The sequence below is a fragment of the Phytophthora infestans genome, genomic scaffold, assembly GCF_000142945.1.
Source record: "Phytophthora infestans T30-4 supercont1.79 genomic scaffold, whole genome shotgun sequence".
NCBI lineage: Eukaryota > Oomycota > Peronosporomycetes > Peronosporales > Peronosporaceae > Phytophthora > Phytophthora infestans.
Window position 1 is genome coordinate 338,204 of NW_003303680.1, and position 18,123 is coordinate 356,326.

Sequence of the window (18,123 nt, forward strand, 5' to 3'; positions counted from 1 at the left end):
AGCCGAATGCCCAGCCCGTTCTTTTTCATCACAATCACGATCGGCGATGCCCATGGACTGTCTGAAAAGACGATCAGTCCTGCTCTCAACAAAGCCCGTAGCCGCTCGTACCGTTTGCCGAGAAATCGTAGCGGCACGCGTCGGGTACGCCGTTTGATTGGGGCATGTCCCTGCGTGTCGATATTGCATACTGCGCCGTAGGCTGGCGGCGACAGTGCATTACAACTAGTATTCAGGATGTGCTCGTGGTTCTTCTGCATTGCAACGAGACGTTCTCGGCGATCGGTCGACAGCTTAGGATCAGCAACATTGCACGCATTGTAGTCTATCGTCGTGTTGATTTCTTTGGTAAGGTCTGGCAGGAAGGCCAACTCCTTTGCGTAGTCTTTCAGACCGATGTTGTTAGCTGGATGCTCGCAGAAATCACTTCTTGTGTCATCCGCTGCTTCATTTCCTTCGGTTGTTAACACGCGAGCAACCGACATGTACGGCTCGTCCAAAGTTGCGACGGACGCTTACCTCGACTTTACGTCGGTATCCGCTTCAATTTGAACACTCGGTACTGGGTCCATCTCCTTCTCCGCCTGGGTTCCCATCTCTGGACCACCCGCCGAGTCTTTGCTCGCAATATTGAATGCGCAGGCACTCGATATATTGGGCTGTTGACTTCTGTTCAGTGCCTCGGATGACCGTTGTCTTGATAGTCCGTCATTCGCTCCAATCTCGCAGCGAACACTCGCTGCCGTGTTCACAACCTGCGGTGCGACGTCTGCATCCTCTGGACCAACCACCGATGAAATACATAGCAAATTGGGTTGCGCACAAGGCCGAGAACAACATCGTCGAGACTGGTAACTCCATCTGATCCAGTGCTTTTACTTGTCGTTTCCGTTGTCACCCCAGACTCAAAACGAACACTCGTTGGTGTATGTACACCGTTTACCGAGCTAATATTTCGTGTGTACGCGCTATCGAGGATTCGTTTGCATTGTTGCCTCCACCGTGAGCTGTCGTGTTAGTGTCCAAAGGTCTTTCGGAAATTGGACATCATCCGTGTCCCCGGCTGTCGCCCCAGACACAAGACACATCTCGACTCGTTCACGTTCCTCCATGATCATCGCTCAGCGCCTGCACATGTCGGTCGTTGTCCAGAGTCCTTTATCGAGTCTTTAAAAAGCCTTACTAGCGCTCCACGGGGTTCTGGGTAGTCGGATCGCTCGGCTGCCGAAGGCTGAGCGGCAAGCCATTGCTCGTAGATCTCGCTCCTACGCTGAAACAGCTCGCGGTCTCTGAACTTCATAAGCCAGCACTTACCAGTATCGATTCCAGACGCACATAGACGTCACCTCGCGGCAAATCTCCATATGGTATCCACATAGCAATCGAGTCGTGTGCTGATAGGTACACATTTTGGTAGGACGCATTAGTCAACCGAATACTCTGAGACCGTCCAAGTCGAAACCTAGCCACTGACGGGATTAGCTTGTCCGTTCGACGGGCCCTCAGTACGTGTTCTTCCAGCCCGACTTGACGCTTCGCTAGTCGATATTCTCGCCACTCGTGCGCTGGTATATCCAAACGCTCAGGTGGCCCGACGTTAACATGGTAGCCGTACTATTCACTGTCGACCATATTCTTGGTCTTGATCATTGGGATTTGAATTTCGTGCGGCAATTGCGCTGCGCTGTAAAACAAATTCAACCGAATTTTCAGCTGGTATCATAAATTCGGTCCCGAGTATTACGTCGACGCACTATACGTCATTACCACATCTCGAATTCGTACACCATCTCCGATCCCAGCGTATTCTTGACGCACGCTCGTCGCGTCGTAGACACCTTGCCTTCGCTGATTCCTTGAATATCAATACGGCGTCCGTGATCAGGTACATCTCGGAGCCGCAACTTCTTGGCACAGACGTCAGCGATCACACTAACGCTCGCTCCTGTGTCGAGGAGGATCATCGTACGCTTGTCGCTTACAGCGCCTTGCACCAGAGCTCTCATTCGGATTCGTCGGTCAAATTTCTTGGCCGACCACCACCCATGTCTCTCGCCAGGGTTCAGCTTCAGCATCGTGGAGTGACCCTTGGGCTCGTTTCGCGCTGCACTCGAAACCACGCCGAGCGAACCCTCGCTGGTGGCCTCATCAGCATCAGCACACTCCACTTCTCTTCAACACCTCCACCGAGGGTTCTACCCCTCCCCTTTTCATTTTCCGTGTCGTTCACACTTGTACGTAATTATCAGGCCATTCACTCACCCCCATGAAAGCAAATATACTTGCTTCTTCCATTGAAGGCTCGGCTAACTGTGGCAGCCCGATGGAGACCAACCATTTGTAGTTGGCGGGCTGCCTAGTTTAAATGGCGTTCCTGAACGACAGTCTTGAGCTATGGTGGGAACTCCTCCTTCGTACCTTTAGTACGCACGAATTTGGCAAGGTCTTGGAAGTTGCGAAAAGTTCGCATCGTCCAGCATCGTGGCGTTGTTTGCAGAACTTGCATCGCTTGTTGCAGTAGTAGACGGAGTGACTCATGCCACCGCACACAGCGCATGGTCCGCACTATGGTCGTCGGTGGTCGCGGTTGAAGTCGCGTCGACCACGTTGGTCCTGATTGAAGCCACGGTCACCACCTCGGCGATCTTGATTGAGCCAATCTTCGCAATCAGGCGTGTTCTCACGCGTCGGACGGTTATCAGAACCTGCGTAGATGTCTTCGGCGACTACACGGCGCCAATTTTTGCACTAGCCGCGGGGAGGTATCGGTCATTTTCGTGCAATGAGAAGTCACCATCCGTATTTTTGGGCTCAAAGTTGTTATACTCGTCTTGGGCATCGTTGTAAGCGTTCTGATCTTCAATTGAATTTTCGGTGCCCCCTGAGCAGCTTTACGACCCTCCAATTGAGCTAGTAGGTCATTCACCGTGGCTTCAAATCGTCACTCTTGGCTAATTGCGGTTGCCATCGCGGCGACGGTCATCACGTCGGTTGTTGCGGGCGTACGCATCGTCGCGTCGTGCATCGCGACTCTTGGAGTATCGATACACACTGTCACGCTTAGCCATTCGTTCCTTGCCCTTGCGAGCATCATCGATGATCTCTTCGAGCTCGTGAATGTCGGTAACCCGAGTGTGGTAGAGACTCTCCGCCAATTGTCAGCATCGCACGTTGCTAGGAACTGCTGTACGTGTTATTTCGCGTTGCGACCACTCTCCTCAAAGTGTAGACGCGCGTTCCGAGCGTATCCATTCAGCCTGTTTATGTAGAGCACAGATGGTCGTTACGTTCCCGCTTTGCATAGTAGTAACTTGGCCGTCGGCGCGAACTGCGAGCAATAATAGCGGATGAACGCATCGCTCAACAGCTTCCACTTGCGTTTCGTCTTCTACGGAAGCTGACGGAACCAATGCATGACTCCGTCTCGGAGACGTAGCATAAATAGAATGCACCTGACAGCATATGTGTGCGTTCCAGTCATTTCGTAGACGAACCCGTGGAGCCACTACATACAGCTCTCGATCTTGTTGCGAGAGCCTGAGAACGGCTTGATGCGATCCAATGGTCGGTGTGATGCCATTTCAATCCTCGGTGTCGGGTCCACGTCGTTCAGCGTTATCCGCTCATTCATCTGACTCATAAACTCGACTTGAGGATCTTATTCGTTGAATGTACGCACCAAAATGTCATCGTCACTTGATGAACCATCGCCGTAAACTTGTCAACGTCCGGCACCACTTTTGGAAGCTCGCGCACCGCCCCGGCGGCCGAATGAACCCTCATTACCAGCGTACACGCGTTGCATACGGCTCACTGAACGTGGCGTAGCCATGTGCGAGTCTTAAAAGTACGGTGAAGCTTCGGTAGTGCCAAAGGCACCACGATCCGCTCCACGCTTGGTCGGAGGAGTAAGGTCGAGTCGTTTGAGGTGTCTGCGGCAGCGGAATCGTGGACGGATCTTCATCATAAGCAGTTGGCCGACTCACAGGCAGCTTTCCAGCCTTTATGCCAACAGCGCCAAATGCCTTCCGAAGCTTCTTCTTCCATTTCTGGAGAGCAGCTCCGGCCTCATGAGGACGCCAATCTTGGAGCTACATCGTTGGTGGGTACGTCTTGTTCTCGAAACCCAGCGACACTAGTAGCGTAAGTGAATCGTCGACAACTTGGCTAGTCGACGACAAGTTAACTAAGTATTGAAGTTCCTGCGCAAACGCGGGCCAGTCGGCCTTTCTCTTGGGGATGGGCTTGAACAGCTGCATCAACTCATCATTCTGCATCAGCGCTTGTAAGTGGTCGAAAACACGCATAACGGCTGGGGTATCACCGTTGATAGATGGGCGAGGCGCTTTTATCAATAATGAATGATTTGCACTCGTCACCGAAGGTTTCGAACCCTCGGTCCCATCGTCATTCTCTTCATAAACCGGTTCCGGCTCCGCAACGTCATCTAGCTCGTCGACGGGATTCCTCGAAAGGGGCCTGGTCGCCCCGCTCAGCCCCGATGATAGCGTGGTCGGCTCCAGTGTCGCTGGGCCTGGCTCTGGAGCCGGCCTCTTGTATTCGTAATCGCCATAATCGTGGGCGTCAGGACAGATGTCCGCCTCGTCGTTAAGGATCACCGAAAGCTCGGTGGCGGCTGCAAAGCGTCCAGCCGACACGTCTGTACTTGAACCCTCGTTGCGAGCTTTGCCAAACTTGGCAGGCGTGGCTAGTACCGTCGGTTGTCCTGTCGTCATGTTTCTTGTTTTTCTTGTTCTTCTATTGTTAGCTCGTAAGCTAAAAGGCCATTCAAACAGTTCAAAATAGTCACACTCTATTCCCGGGTCACGGCACCAGCTGTGGTGCCGGAATTCCCATAACTATAAATGTAGTTAGGACGCTCCCATAACAGTACGTCTGCTAGGATAGCAAACGATCGTTCGGGCGGACCTGAATACTCCAGTTCTGCCCTTGCACCGGGACAGACTGGACCTTGTAAACTACTTATATAGGCAATAAGAACACGCTACTAGCATGAGCAAAGCTAATAGGTGTTATGAATCCTCATGGTCCCAACAGCAGAAGGGTACCAGGCACGGGTAAGCCTTTTACGAGGGCATTGAGTGTTCAACACTCGGTTGGAAGAATAAAAGGGATGCAATACAAGCACTCCCAGTCGTACAAATAGGTAACAGTAAGCCGTCACGTAAAACCTCCCGATTGTAATCGGCCAAAACACACAGTCTCTTCATCGATATAGCCAAGAAGGCAAAAAAGGATGAAAAAAAGGCGAAACAGATGGTTAACCTCCCGGCACCGTAAAGAATCCCGGGGTGAGGCAGCCTCATGCCGGGAGAGAGTGAGAGTCTGCACCTACCTTCTCAAAGTAAAAAACGTAAGCTTTTATTGGAATACAAGAATATTGAAGACAACGAAACAGTGATACAATATATCTAGTAAGTAGTCCTCACTGCGTCGATTTTCGTGACAAGCCAACATCAGCAGGAAATGGTAGCTTACCAATAATATATTGAAGCCATCCAAATTGTATTGGAATTAAAAAATACCATCGTGATGGCTTACACCGTGGCAGGAAGCTACATCATAATTGTTTTCTTTGTAAATACTATATAGGTAGCGGCCAACTAACTTGCACCAGTAGTGCTCACAGAACATTTAAACAAAGGCGTTCGCTGTGCTTGAGATACAAATAGCAGTAATGCTCTGTTATTATTAGCTCAGTTAGCACAGTCAACAGTGTGCGCGACTGCAGCATTGATTTTATTTTAAGTCTCTTAATATTTTCTTTGACCTTCCTGCCTCCGCTGCGCTTCGGCGGGATAATTATTTTAAAAAAAACTGCTGAACCCCTGTGTGCCTAAATCGTTTTTTTTTTGTTTCAATATTCTGGGTTAGCATCATATTTCTCGATTGAAATAAATGTTTTAATGATCTTGAATAAATATTCTTAGTTCAATCTTTTTATTATTGTTGGCTATCACTATATCTTCATCTTCCACCCACAACCACCTGCACTACAAATAACATGTTGACAAAAGCTACGCAATATGTTTACTTTAGCGTCGTGCTCGATAGCACGGACCATTTCTGAGCTCACATGACAGTAACGGTGAGTCCAGCTTGCACTAATTACCCGCTTACACTGCCCGTTTATGCTTGTAAGTAACTAAAGGCTGATTACTTCTCATACCAACCTCAATGAAAGCTAAAAAAAACATTTTTTAAATTGAAGAATATTTTAAATGCATTTAGTATTCGTTTTATGCTCATTTGGAATTTATGATTAGACACCTCAATCTGTGTCAGTTTTGATAATGCACGTTTGCTGTTGCTGTTGACGGCGGTGTATTTTATTACTTTAACGATGATTGGATAGTTAAACGTCAATTAGGCTATAAGTTTGTTAGCGTTTCTTAATGGGGTCTACTTAACCAACCATAACTTACACCTCTCATGTTGTGCTGTTGTATTACCGCTCCATGTAAGACTTCATCATACGCCCACGTCGGCAACACGTCCGCCTACTAAGCAGTATTAACAAAAAATTCTGTCTAAAAACCGCTTAGAAAACAATGGTCAAGATCAATTCGCTTAAAGTAGTAATTGTCATCAGCACATACATGTATAAGTTTTTTTTGTTTAATCTAAAAATATCAATCTTTGTGGCTCAAGCGACCGCGTTTATAAGCAAAGCGTTGTTCTTACGGCCGGCTACTGCTGTACTTGTAGCGAGCTAGCAGTACCTCATAACGAATCAATTGTCATGTTTAGCACACGAGACGCTTGATTTAGTCCGTAGAGACGCTGAATTTTTAGACTCACAACGCCGTCCTCACCTTCAGCCTCAGCCAAAGTAAGTAGTTTTGCGCTCCATCAGGTAACTCCATGTAGATCTCCTCATTGCGTTTCCCATGCAGGAATGCCGTGTCGACTTCGCACTGCTCGATCTTAAAACCGTCAGCAACGGCCTTATCATGTTTGCCACCGATCAAATTCAGAAGCCACCTCTTGCGGCTTCGACGCATCTGGTTCTTCAGAATACGTCGTTTCGTCAAAGTAACGTGTTCGTGCCCGCGTAATCATGGGATGTGTTGAAACATACGGCACGATCGCCTTGTTTACGCTCACGTCACGTTGAAGTGAAATCAATTCACCATCTTCAACTTCATCAGAAAGATTTGGCGCCGTCTCCCCACGTATACCTAGATGTAATGCCTGCTCAAAGTCACACACCACCACCTCGGGGACGCAAGCCATGTCTGTCTGGATTCTGACCCACTGAAAAGCATTTCAATAGGACCAGTGATCTTTAGTGTCCATCAGGATTTAAGAGCACGGATTATACAAATCGTGTGTGTTATCATATATCATCACGATGAGTGTTTGGGTAAACATCTTGGGAATGACAGTGTAAGTAGCATCGATGAACAGAGAATTTCCGCGGTATTTCATTAGTCGAATTAGATCAGGATGTTCGAGGCCAACAAGTCTGCAAAACTTGCCTTTAATAGAATACGACAAATTCACTTGGAGAAATTCTTGCTCGAGATGGTGCGGATTTGCTATGACTCAATTGCTCGAAATGCGTCACCACCGGTTGTCTCATTGCGACAACGCTTGATGATACGAATACACTCTGTTTTCGGTAAGAGCCGAAATCTTGAGCGCTGGTCGTACTGAGCTATCATTTCATCTGAAACGTTGCTTCCAACCCGCCCCGGCAATATTCTCAAGTCGGCGCTTGGTCTAATTATAAAAAGCGGACACCTCTCTTTTTTTGCACAGCACGTAATACAATTTCAGCAGGAGTCGCACATGACTGATTTCCTTTGAGATGAGCACGACCGTTCTCTTGGTAAATGAGGCGGGCTTTCCAGCTAGTTGTACATCTCTTGCCGCATGGGAAGTACTTCGTTTCCTTGTGTTTTCCTTTGTAGTAGTAGTAGTAATCACTGTGCTTCATTGATTGTTCTGGGTGGGTAGTCGTACGATCGAGAAGTGAGATGGTACATGGTACCAGGGTCGTCCGAGGCCAACCATTGGCTGATGACATTTCTATTATAAAGGTGACTTATAGTTTGTATAATTAGCTCAAGCTTCGCATACCTATTATTCAGCTTACAACGCACCTTAAATAACGCATTTCGATCCCTTAGGCAAAAGGGACTTGAGCGGATATTTATCTCCGGGGACCACATTAAGGAGATAATTTATCCTCAAGAACCACGAGGATAAGATAGAATCACTACAGCTGATTAAACCCACACTGTTATGGTGGTGTTGGCCACTGACAGGAAGAGCAACACACTACTAATTTAGGAGCCGACACGCACCAACTGTTTGGTAGTCAAACCCTGATCATATGCGCGGAGCACCTGCAAAGAGAACTTCTACACCAACTCAAATGAAGATACCACCAACATGGATCCGACATTATATGTAGAGGTTTATACACAGCGTGCATTGACGGCTCCATAGCACTTTGAAGCAATCATAACTGGAGGTATTTCTATGATTGTAGTCGTCACTACAGAGCTTTAGGAAGCGGATCATTTGAAAAAGGCTAGGTAATGCTTGTATGACGTCAAATACAAAGATGGTCCGTGCCCACTCAGCAAGTTTGCTAAGTTTCACACAATTTTTTGCAGCACAGAATTACGTGTACATGCACTATGGCTGTGTGATCATGTAGGTTGTGTCGTGAGCCGCAATGACGATCCAGAACCTGTCCCCCCCTATAGTTCGACAGTATGAGTAAATACTGAGGCATTCTAGTTACGTAGAGTATGTGTAGTCGACAACAGAGTAATGTGTGCGCAACGTGCTACGTGTAACGTTAACCTTGCTAATCGAACGACAAAGACCTCAGGATATCATCGTTGACAGTACTTGGTTTTTGCATTATCCTTATTCAATGAGAGCCCGCTACAAACAATACGACGCCATTCTAGCGACGAGAGGCTTAAGGGAGCAACCTCTTGGGGTCACGCGGGAACATGGAGGACTTACTGATGTTGCCCAGACCCAAGTACAACATGACCACACGCTCCAGACCAATACCACCGCCACCGTGGGGCAGAGAGTCAAGACGGAGAGAGTAGATGTAGTTGCGCATCGACTCCTGAGGCACACCCAGTTCGTCCATACGTGTTATAGTGCTGTAATTAATCCAACAGTGTTGTGAAAATGCTATATTTATTTGTGGATTCAACGATGCTTTTTGTGAAACCTCCCATATGTTTAGTGTGGTGTGCAATTCCTTTTTTATGGTGAACCTTTCTAAATAAGCATTGCAAATCATTTCACTTATCGTGCGACCCTCAAGATAATCGGTGCTTTGTCAAGAACCACTAGTGATGTGATTGGTAGCTAGCAGTGCTGGGGCTTGTCTGGTTATTTCAACGTGAGAGAGTTCTTGGGAAAGGTACATCATAGAAAACGCCGTACATTTTTCGCGTTCTATTAGATTGTTATTCTCCAAAAACTGCCCCTTTCAAGCCACCGCTACCACCGAGCGAGTTGGCAGCGCGCAATGTGGTAACAAGGCCCAGGGCTGTTCAAATCGAGGGAGGTGCGCTGAGTGGTCGGCTATTGATGATGTTTTGACTATTTACTACTTGCTTAAGTATGTTCGGGCTATTTACTACACACGTAAATAAACACGAAGCAATGTGAATGAAGTTTATTTTAATGCCTGTCTTTCAATAAATATACTGATTGTATTGAGCTTGCATCGACGACAGCACATCAACTCAAGGTATTTTCTTTTATTATTTACATTGGTTGCCAGCCCCTCACAATACTCCGTCTTGTTATACGTTCCTTAGGATTATCGACGATGGTGCATCCTATGTTTTGGCAGCTTCTGTTGAAACGTAAACGAGGAAGCTTGAAAAACTTATTGACAACCCCCTCCACTCAACACAATGGTTATTTTTGCATTATATTATTGTAATAGATTTTTTTTAATCTGAGGGATTCTAACTATCAACTGTTTTTGCATACCCACTCAGAATTCCGCAGATGGAAAAATGACAATCTCCAACAATATATTTTCCTGGTACGGTTGGAATTCCTGATTCTTCACGCCCCCGGTTTGCGTTCGCGCTTGTTTTCGTGTTGTGACCGGTATCGCCCCGTTGACTGCAGCGATATTGCCGTCGCCCTTTCACTGTTGGTGCACTTAGTTGTGTATCAAAGAAGGCTGCAATTTCAGATCCCCCATCTCCATCTCCGACTTCTGCTTCTACGACATCAGCGTGCCCTGAGGCTGCCACAGCTTTGTCGTCAAGATCGGACTGTGCTGTCGTTGGATTGCGCTTGCGAAGACCCGAGGTTTGGACCCTGTCTTCAACTTTGTTACGCGTTCGCTTATAACCTCGAGTGTGATCGGCCTTTCCGCTTTATTGAGATTTCAGCTTGTCGATAGTGAGGTGGAGGCCTTATCGTCTCACATGTATCCACAGAAGCGTCGGTCGGAATGCGTATCGAAACAGTTGACATCGCAGCGTGGGGCACGTCTATCGAATACGCACCATGGAAGTATTGCAGAGGTCTATACAGCAATTGCATCTCTTTATTCTCGGATTCAAGTCGGTATAAACATCTTGAAGATGGCGGCACGAGATCCGGAGCTGCTTGCAAGCCACACATCTCGAGCACTGACCAGAAGACATGCTGACTTCGTACAACTTGACATTGCCAAACTTCTCCGACGCATCAATAGCATTGAAGACGAGGAAGATGGATATGCCTGCTGGTATCACCGACAGCTTGCCGACGCCGCGTTGTTCCGGCTTCATTAGATTCATTGCGTGCGGGTACAATTCGAAGCCGTCTGCCTTCCATTTGGCTACTAAAGACAATCGATTATTGTAGACGTCTACCGCACGAAGGCAACACGCTAGTAAGGCCTTGTACACGCGTTGCTTCGGACACCACCCCATAATAGTCCATTGTTGGCTCCCTCCACACCACTTGTAGTACGAATACCAATAGAGGCATGGCATCGACGTAGGCTTCAACACCCTTCCACGAAGTCTTCAGCCACTTCTGTTCATCTCTAGACGGTTTCATGTTGCTGATAACAGTCCAACTCGTCGGATTTATACCAAGCAAGTAGGCCGACACGGACGCATGGACAGTGTTGTTTCCAAGCACTTTAGTGATCGCTTGAGGAAATCGAGTCTCCATTAGGGTGATTGAATCATTAAACGAAGTGGTGGAGTATGAAGATTGAAAACGAAAGTTTTTTCATTGCTTTTGACTCATCCAAGCTCAATGACTTGGATTTATCCATCGTGTTAAATCGTAGATGGAGAGAACAGAACTTGAAGTGTACCTTTATGCCCCTTTGCGCCAAGAGCCGTTGGGCTCCTAGCTGCTTCCCTCTGTCTGTAAAGGTGCTCCGATCGTCGAGATGAATGCCAGCTACGACGCAGTTAGAAACGAATCAGGCAAAATTATTAATAGTCTCTTTGTGAACGTAGGCAACAGCCACTGGAATCGTCCTCTTGGCTCCGTCCTTGCCAAGAAGCGTTAAACATACACCATTATACTGTAAGTTCTTCATGTGCGTACTATCCACTTTCCACACTGACAGCGGCGCATCCTGAATAGCCACAACGCTTCGAATTGATAAGGACAGTCGATAAAATCAATTATTTGAGACCAGTTGAAGCCACACTCGAGAACCGTGGCTAACCGATGCAGAGGCGGTCAAAAAGCCGGTAGCCGACCGTATTCGACTTCTGGGCTAACGGTGAGTCGGGCTTTAGCTTTACTTATGGCTCAATATACGACAGCTGGTTTGTGTTAAAGATTGATACCTTCAATCGCTTAAACACTGTTGACCACTCGAGCCAAAGTAGTTCTATGTCCATCCACAATGGTAGCATTAAATCCAGCGAGCTCTTGAAGTTGACAGCCGTGTAAATCTGGCGAGCTGCTACATCACTGCGAATGCACCAAGCTCAGCTTTGAGACGTACTAAGCTCCTACGTGTATATGAGCGAGCTTAGACACACGTTTTGACTTGGTGTGTCGAACGCCGATATATATGTTTTCTTATGAATGCAACGAACCACCGGTAGCCTTGCGATATACATACCCAAGTCTTCACATTTCCGTACACGTACTTCCTGTACGCGCTCTTGTTCTCGTTCAACGCGTAGCCTTTTACGATAGCGCCAGCTGTCGAAAAATCGAAAAAAAGCGTATAAAACACACTGGTCTTGGCCTTTTAGACGCATCAAGTCAGGCTGGGCATTTTTACGATAGAGGTTTGCTCAGAGAGAGATGGAGAGTTTGAATATGACAAGAATATGACAGGAATAGCTCATAAATATAAATTATTTGTGTACATGTTGCTGCCTAGCTAAGTAAGTACAGTGACGTCCTCAGTTCTTGTACTAGCCTCAACACTGCTAACTCCTAATCACATCACTTGTGGCTCTTGAGGATAAATTATCTCCGTAATGTGGTCCCCAGAGATAGATACCCCCTGTGAGCTGCCGTTCAGTGAGAGTTTGTATACCCTCAGAAGCCAAGTTCCTCTAGCGCACGGTACTGTGTGACCCCGTCACGGTCCGCGTATACAGAATAGTATACGCAACGGACACACTAATATACAAGATACATACTATTCGTATATGCAATGGACACGCCTGTGTGCAGCGGACACACTTGTATACAATGTACACGCCACATGTCACTTGCAGCAGAACCCAATTGAAGTTGACGCCCAATCACAATTCAGGATACCAAATGATCTGTCAATCAGGTCGCACTATTCGTGGCACTTTAACTGTAGCACGCATCCGGCACGCGTACGCCGCGTGCCGCATGCAGACGCGTAGACAGCGAAGTGCAGCCACAACAAAGCTCATAATTTATCAAGCTCGACACGGATAACCAGTACCCATGTTATTTTAGCTAATAGGAGATGTCCCAGAAGCCGTATAGAAGTATCCGATTTGGCGTGTATAAATGATCGTTTGTATCGTATAGCTCGGTGTTTTAGTCTTGATTGCAAATCGGGGAGTCTAATATAGCCGAATCCGTCCCTTTAGAAGAAAAAAAATACATCAGACACATCATTATCCGATTCTTCAGTGGAATTTCCACTGTACACATGACATTCTCCGCGAAAATGTCTCTTTAGATGGACAATACTACGGGATCTACAATAAACCCAATTAAACAGCGCTAAATCATCTACACTACGCGACATAAATTTTGTGACACCTATACGTTTGGCTGTATCTCGGCTTCTAGGTCGAGTTAGACGACGCTATTTAGATATGTTCCACCTATCAGATAGCGCTAAAGGAGGTTTGTGACGCCGATATAGAATTCGTAGAACTTCTTTAGGCTGGCATACAACTAACTAGAATTTACACTGCGACAAAACTTTGGGACAAAAAATGACTTGATTTCATTATTGAAGTTATGTACCCATTTAGCTAGTAGTGTGTCTTGTCGCCATTCTTGCGGGCTACCTCGAAGCAACGAGAAGGCATGGAGGCCATCAGATCCAGCAGCGCTTTCATCATCACTAATTACCACGCCTCCATGACAGCAACAGTGAGTTCAACTACAGAGCTGTACTGCTTTCCATGACTGTAGACCTTCCTAGCCAATTATTACCCACACGTCCTCAATCGGATTGAGATCGGGTGAGCGAGTTGGCCAGTCAAGCAGCTGCACCCCAGTCCCCGTGAAAAACTCGGTCGTTGCGTACGAGGCGTGAATAGAAGCGTTGTCTTTCATAAATACAAAATCGGTGCCGTAGTTCTTGTGGGCAAATGGGAGCATATGCTCCAACACCGTATAGATGTAGTGGCAAGAGTTCTGGCGTTCATCCAGAACCACCAACTCCGACTTGCTTTTGGCCCCGAAAGCTCCCCAAACCATTAGCGAGCCTCCCCCATTTTGGCGAGACATGTAACGACGGGGAGGACGTCTCATGTCACGCCAATAGTGTTTGTACCCATCTGGGCCGTCGAGATTAAACTTTTTTTTCATCTGAGAAGATGATCATGGGCCAAACCACATCCTTCTGCGCAGCCGTCGAGAGCCTCTCGCCAAACTCTAGGCGCGCCTCATTGTGCTCCTTTGCTAGAGGTAGTGTACGATCCATTTTAGAGTAGACTAGATAGTCTACCCGAGACAGAAGTCTCTGGATCGTACGCACCGAGCATGCCAAACCGTACGTGACCTTTAGCTCGGACGCCGAGTAGTCTCCTGTTGCGGCGCTGCGTACGACCTAGCGGACTTGGAGGGCTGTTAGGCATGCCGAACACCCCCTTCTGTTGGCTTTAGTGGTAGGTACCCTCAGGGCGTAGCTGACGCCATTCACCGACCGCTCAAGCCGTCAATCGATCGCGCGGACACTCAAGCCTGCCTCGTCGAGGCCCTTGTTGCGGCCACGTCCTCGTCAGTGATGCTTGGTCCTCGACCCGTAGTAGAAATAGGATAATAAGGCCAGTTTTGCGGGGGGGGGTTGAAATTAACCAACATAATTTCAATAATGAAATCAAGTCATTTTTGTCCAAAGTTTTGTCGCAGTGCAATTTCTAGTTAGTTGTATGCCAGCCTATGGAAGTTCTTTGAAATCTAGATCGGCGTCACAAACCCCCTTTAGCGCTATCTGATAGGTGGAACATATCTAAGTAGCGTCGTCTAACTCGACCTAGAAGCCGAGATACAGCCAAAAGTATAGGTGTCACAAAACTTATGTCGCGGAGTGTATAGTTGTGGTGCAATTGTAATTTACTTGGGATAGGTTGAACCGTAGAATGATATCAGCGGAAACGAGTCCTTTTTAGTCACCTTTATTCAAAGAAAGTGTTCTCTTCTTCTTTTGTGCGTGATACGCTTAAAATGGCGACTTAAGGTAGCACCAACAAGGGTGCTCGCTCTCTTTCGCCATAAAATACCTGCGTTCAATTCCAAGACAGAGCTGTCATTAACATCCAATTGGGGAAGTACCCACTCTCAAATTGACAGTCTCGATTCCTATATTAGGAATCGTAATCAAGATTGCAGAATCAGGCTAGCGATTGGTTTTGCAATCAGTGCTGTCAAGCTACCCCTTGAACGTGCAAAGGTAGTATTGAGACCGCTAGATGTGCCAGCGTTTGGCCCTTGAGCGTTAATGAACTCCATCTGTACTCTACTCTTGGAGTTCCCTCCTCACTCCCAGTCAATTTCCACCACAAGTATTACATGTATAAACTTGTTATATGTAACGTCCATACAAACCCTCTAATGAATCAGAATGGAGCAATCCCAACACACGGCCAATACAGTCTATTGTGAAAGCAAATGGTGGGGGAGTACAAGAGTATATGTAGCAGGGTTGGATACATCGCATTTTGGAAAATGACACCTTACCGAACGTTTTTGCTGGCTGGGGTTCCGGTACCGTTTTACAAATTGATCAACAAACTTATCCTTATGATGATTGGATGCATCCTGATGGATGCATACCGTCTGCACATGTATTGATGCATCACCGACCTTCGTGCGCGAAGATCAAAGCTTGTTGAACCCCACGATGTGAAGATAAGAAAACAGCCGTGTAACCAGCAAAACCCAGTTAGACAGGTGCCATTTGTAAATGAAGCGACGGTGCCAATTCTGATTCAATGATCAATAAACGGCAGTGTATAAACTGTTCGAAGCGTGGAAAATCGGTAAATTGGCCTACAGACCCCCAATCTGGTATACGAGAGAGAGGCAGACATTCTATTTGGTCTTAACGACGACTAGCTGTCTGGTATTTCCTAAGCCTGGTTAGCAACGCCGGTTCCTCTTGCGAGTCCGGTGGTTGTACGGGGCTCACCCGCTGTCTCGGGTGCTCTCGTGGTTTTTGTTCTAGTACCCGCAGGCATAGAAGTAAATGAGTTCCTCGCAATTGAGTCTCCGGTTGTCGGCATTCACGTTTCCCCAGCGCTCTCAGCTGACGCATTGCCGTCCCCCAAAATTCTGTCGCACTGGAATCCTCTGTCACCTGGGCTTGTTGAAAGACGACCCTGTTGCGCTGTGTCCACAGGCTGGTAAGGCAAATTGTGCACAGGATATGCCAGATGCGTTTCCATTCCAGTATGATGTGCTTAATGTCGTCCGGGTATGTTTTCTGCATCTTCTCCACTAATGAGGGCGATACGGGAGGCGATTTCCTGTTCGCGCAGCTCAATAGGAAGTTCTCGATGTTTTGGGGCTCCCATGCTTCCCCAGTCCACTGCTGGATGAGCTTCACCCAACAAGCCTGGGCGCAGGAGCACTCCCAGAAGATGTGCTCCATCGTTTCCTTTTGCCCTTGACATGCTGCTAGTTTTCTGCAACTGCTGTCATGTTTCTTGCCTTCGTGGTACAAGTTGAGCTGCCGTACCGCAACTCGATACGCTACCTATACTTGTTACTCCGTTAGCTGATTTCTGTGGGCCCAGACTTGCTTTGGCGTCTGGTGCATCGCTGCGCGTTGCCAGGTGCTTCTGGCTACCACCTCGTGAAGTCGCTCTACTGGTCGCTGAAGCTGTTCTACTTCATTGCGGTACCGTTTAAACGGCTGCTGCTTAAGTGCTTTCAGCACATGGTTATTTGCGATATTTTCTTGAACATTCCACGGACAACTGTGGACGCTGGGGTGAGCATAAAAGACTACCTTTCCTGCTGCTCCCAGTGCTTGGAGCACTCGTATGTCTGCTGATGTGCCTTCTGCTCCGTAATCTGCTCCAACTGGAGTCCAAGCCAGTCCGCTGCTCTGCTGCTCCAAGGTGATACTGGCTCCCGCCGCCGACCCCACGACGACCGTGCCTATTGCAAGGCCGTCCGGTTGCCACTCCCACCGATATTCATTTTCCAGTTCTGGCGGGTGTCGTAAAGTGAGCTCTTTCGTAATTGCCAATGTTGCTCCCATGGATAGGGCCGGCGCGTTCATCAAGATCGCCAGACCCCACCTCCGTAGCTTTGCCTGTTGGTGCTCCTCCTCCCCAGCGACCGGTATGTTGAGGGAGTACCTTTTCGAGCTTATTCGTGTGATCTGAAGCTCTTCCAAAGTGCAAGGTTGGATTCGGTTGAACTTCTTGGTACTCAGGGTTCTGCCTACGTTATCGACAATCCACGGGTTGTCATTCCACGTGTACGCCGGCCAGTAGAGTTCTTCTTGTGTACTCATTTCGCGTTGTGTACACCCGAGCTCCCATGGTAGCTCGATGATCCACGTCCCCGCTGCAGTCCAACTGATCGATTCTAGTTCTAGTTCATTCAGCGCTATCTGGTATTCCAGTATAGCCTCGCCTTCCGACTCTGCGGTGGGTTGAAAACATTCACTGACTAGCTGGTGTAATTTGTCTCCTGGTGATACTCCCGCTGAGTGCAAGGGTCGTGTGAGCTTGTTTCTGGGCGTAAGTGTATTCTCCCAAGCAAGTGATGTCCCTCGGAACATCCAATGCTTCCACGCCTGCCAGTATGAGTCTTTGCGTTGGACTAGCCAGAGGATCGTTTGTTTTACCCTCTGGGTCTTGCACGCCACCGGGATTGAGACGAGTCCCATTCCTCCTGCCTGTTTAGGAGCGAAGACTAGGCCTGGAGCGACCTTGTGACGAGTACTCTCTGTTGCCGTTGCATGCCTCCACAGAAATTGTTTTTGCAGATTCCTAAGTTGCTTGTCTGCCCATTTAGGCATGTCGAAAGGCCGCTGCTGTGAATAGAACCGAGGGAAGCATAATGACGTTCAGGATGGTGATCCGATGGTCGATGCTTGTTCCCAACTTCGTTGCCGTTGCTAACCGTCTTTGGATGTTGCGAATCCTGCCTGCTCAGTTGATGTCTGTCAACAGCCCTGTGCCCACTTGATAACCCAAATATCGGACGGTGTCACCTCGTCTAAGGACCGGTAGGCCGAAGAACTGGTGTTCTTCGATCGCCTTGTTTAAGAAGATGAGCTGAATTTTGGCTGGTTGCACCTGCAGACCCGAGAGTTGACCGAAGCGTTCTACGATATTCATTACTTTAGGGATCTGGTGGGCATGCTGCAGGAATACTGTCGAGTCATCTACGAACGCAGAGAATAAGTGCCGCTGTCCTCCTGTTCCTGGGACTTCCAGCCCTTCCAGT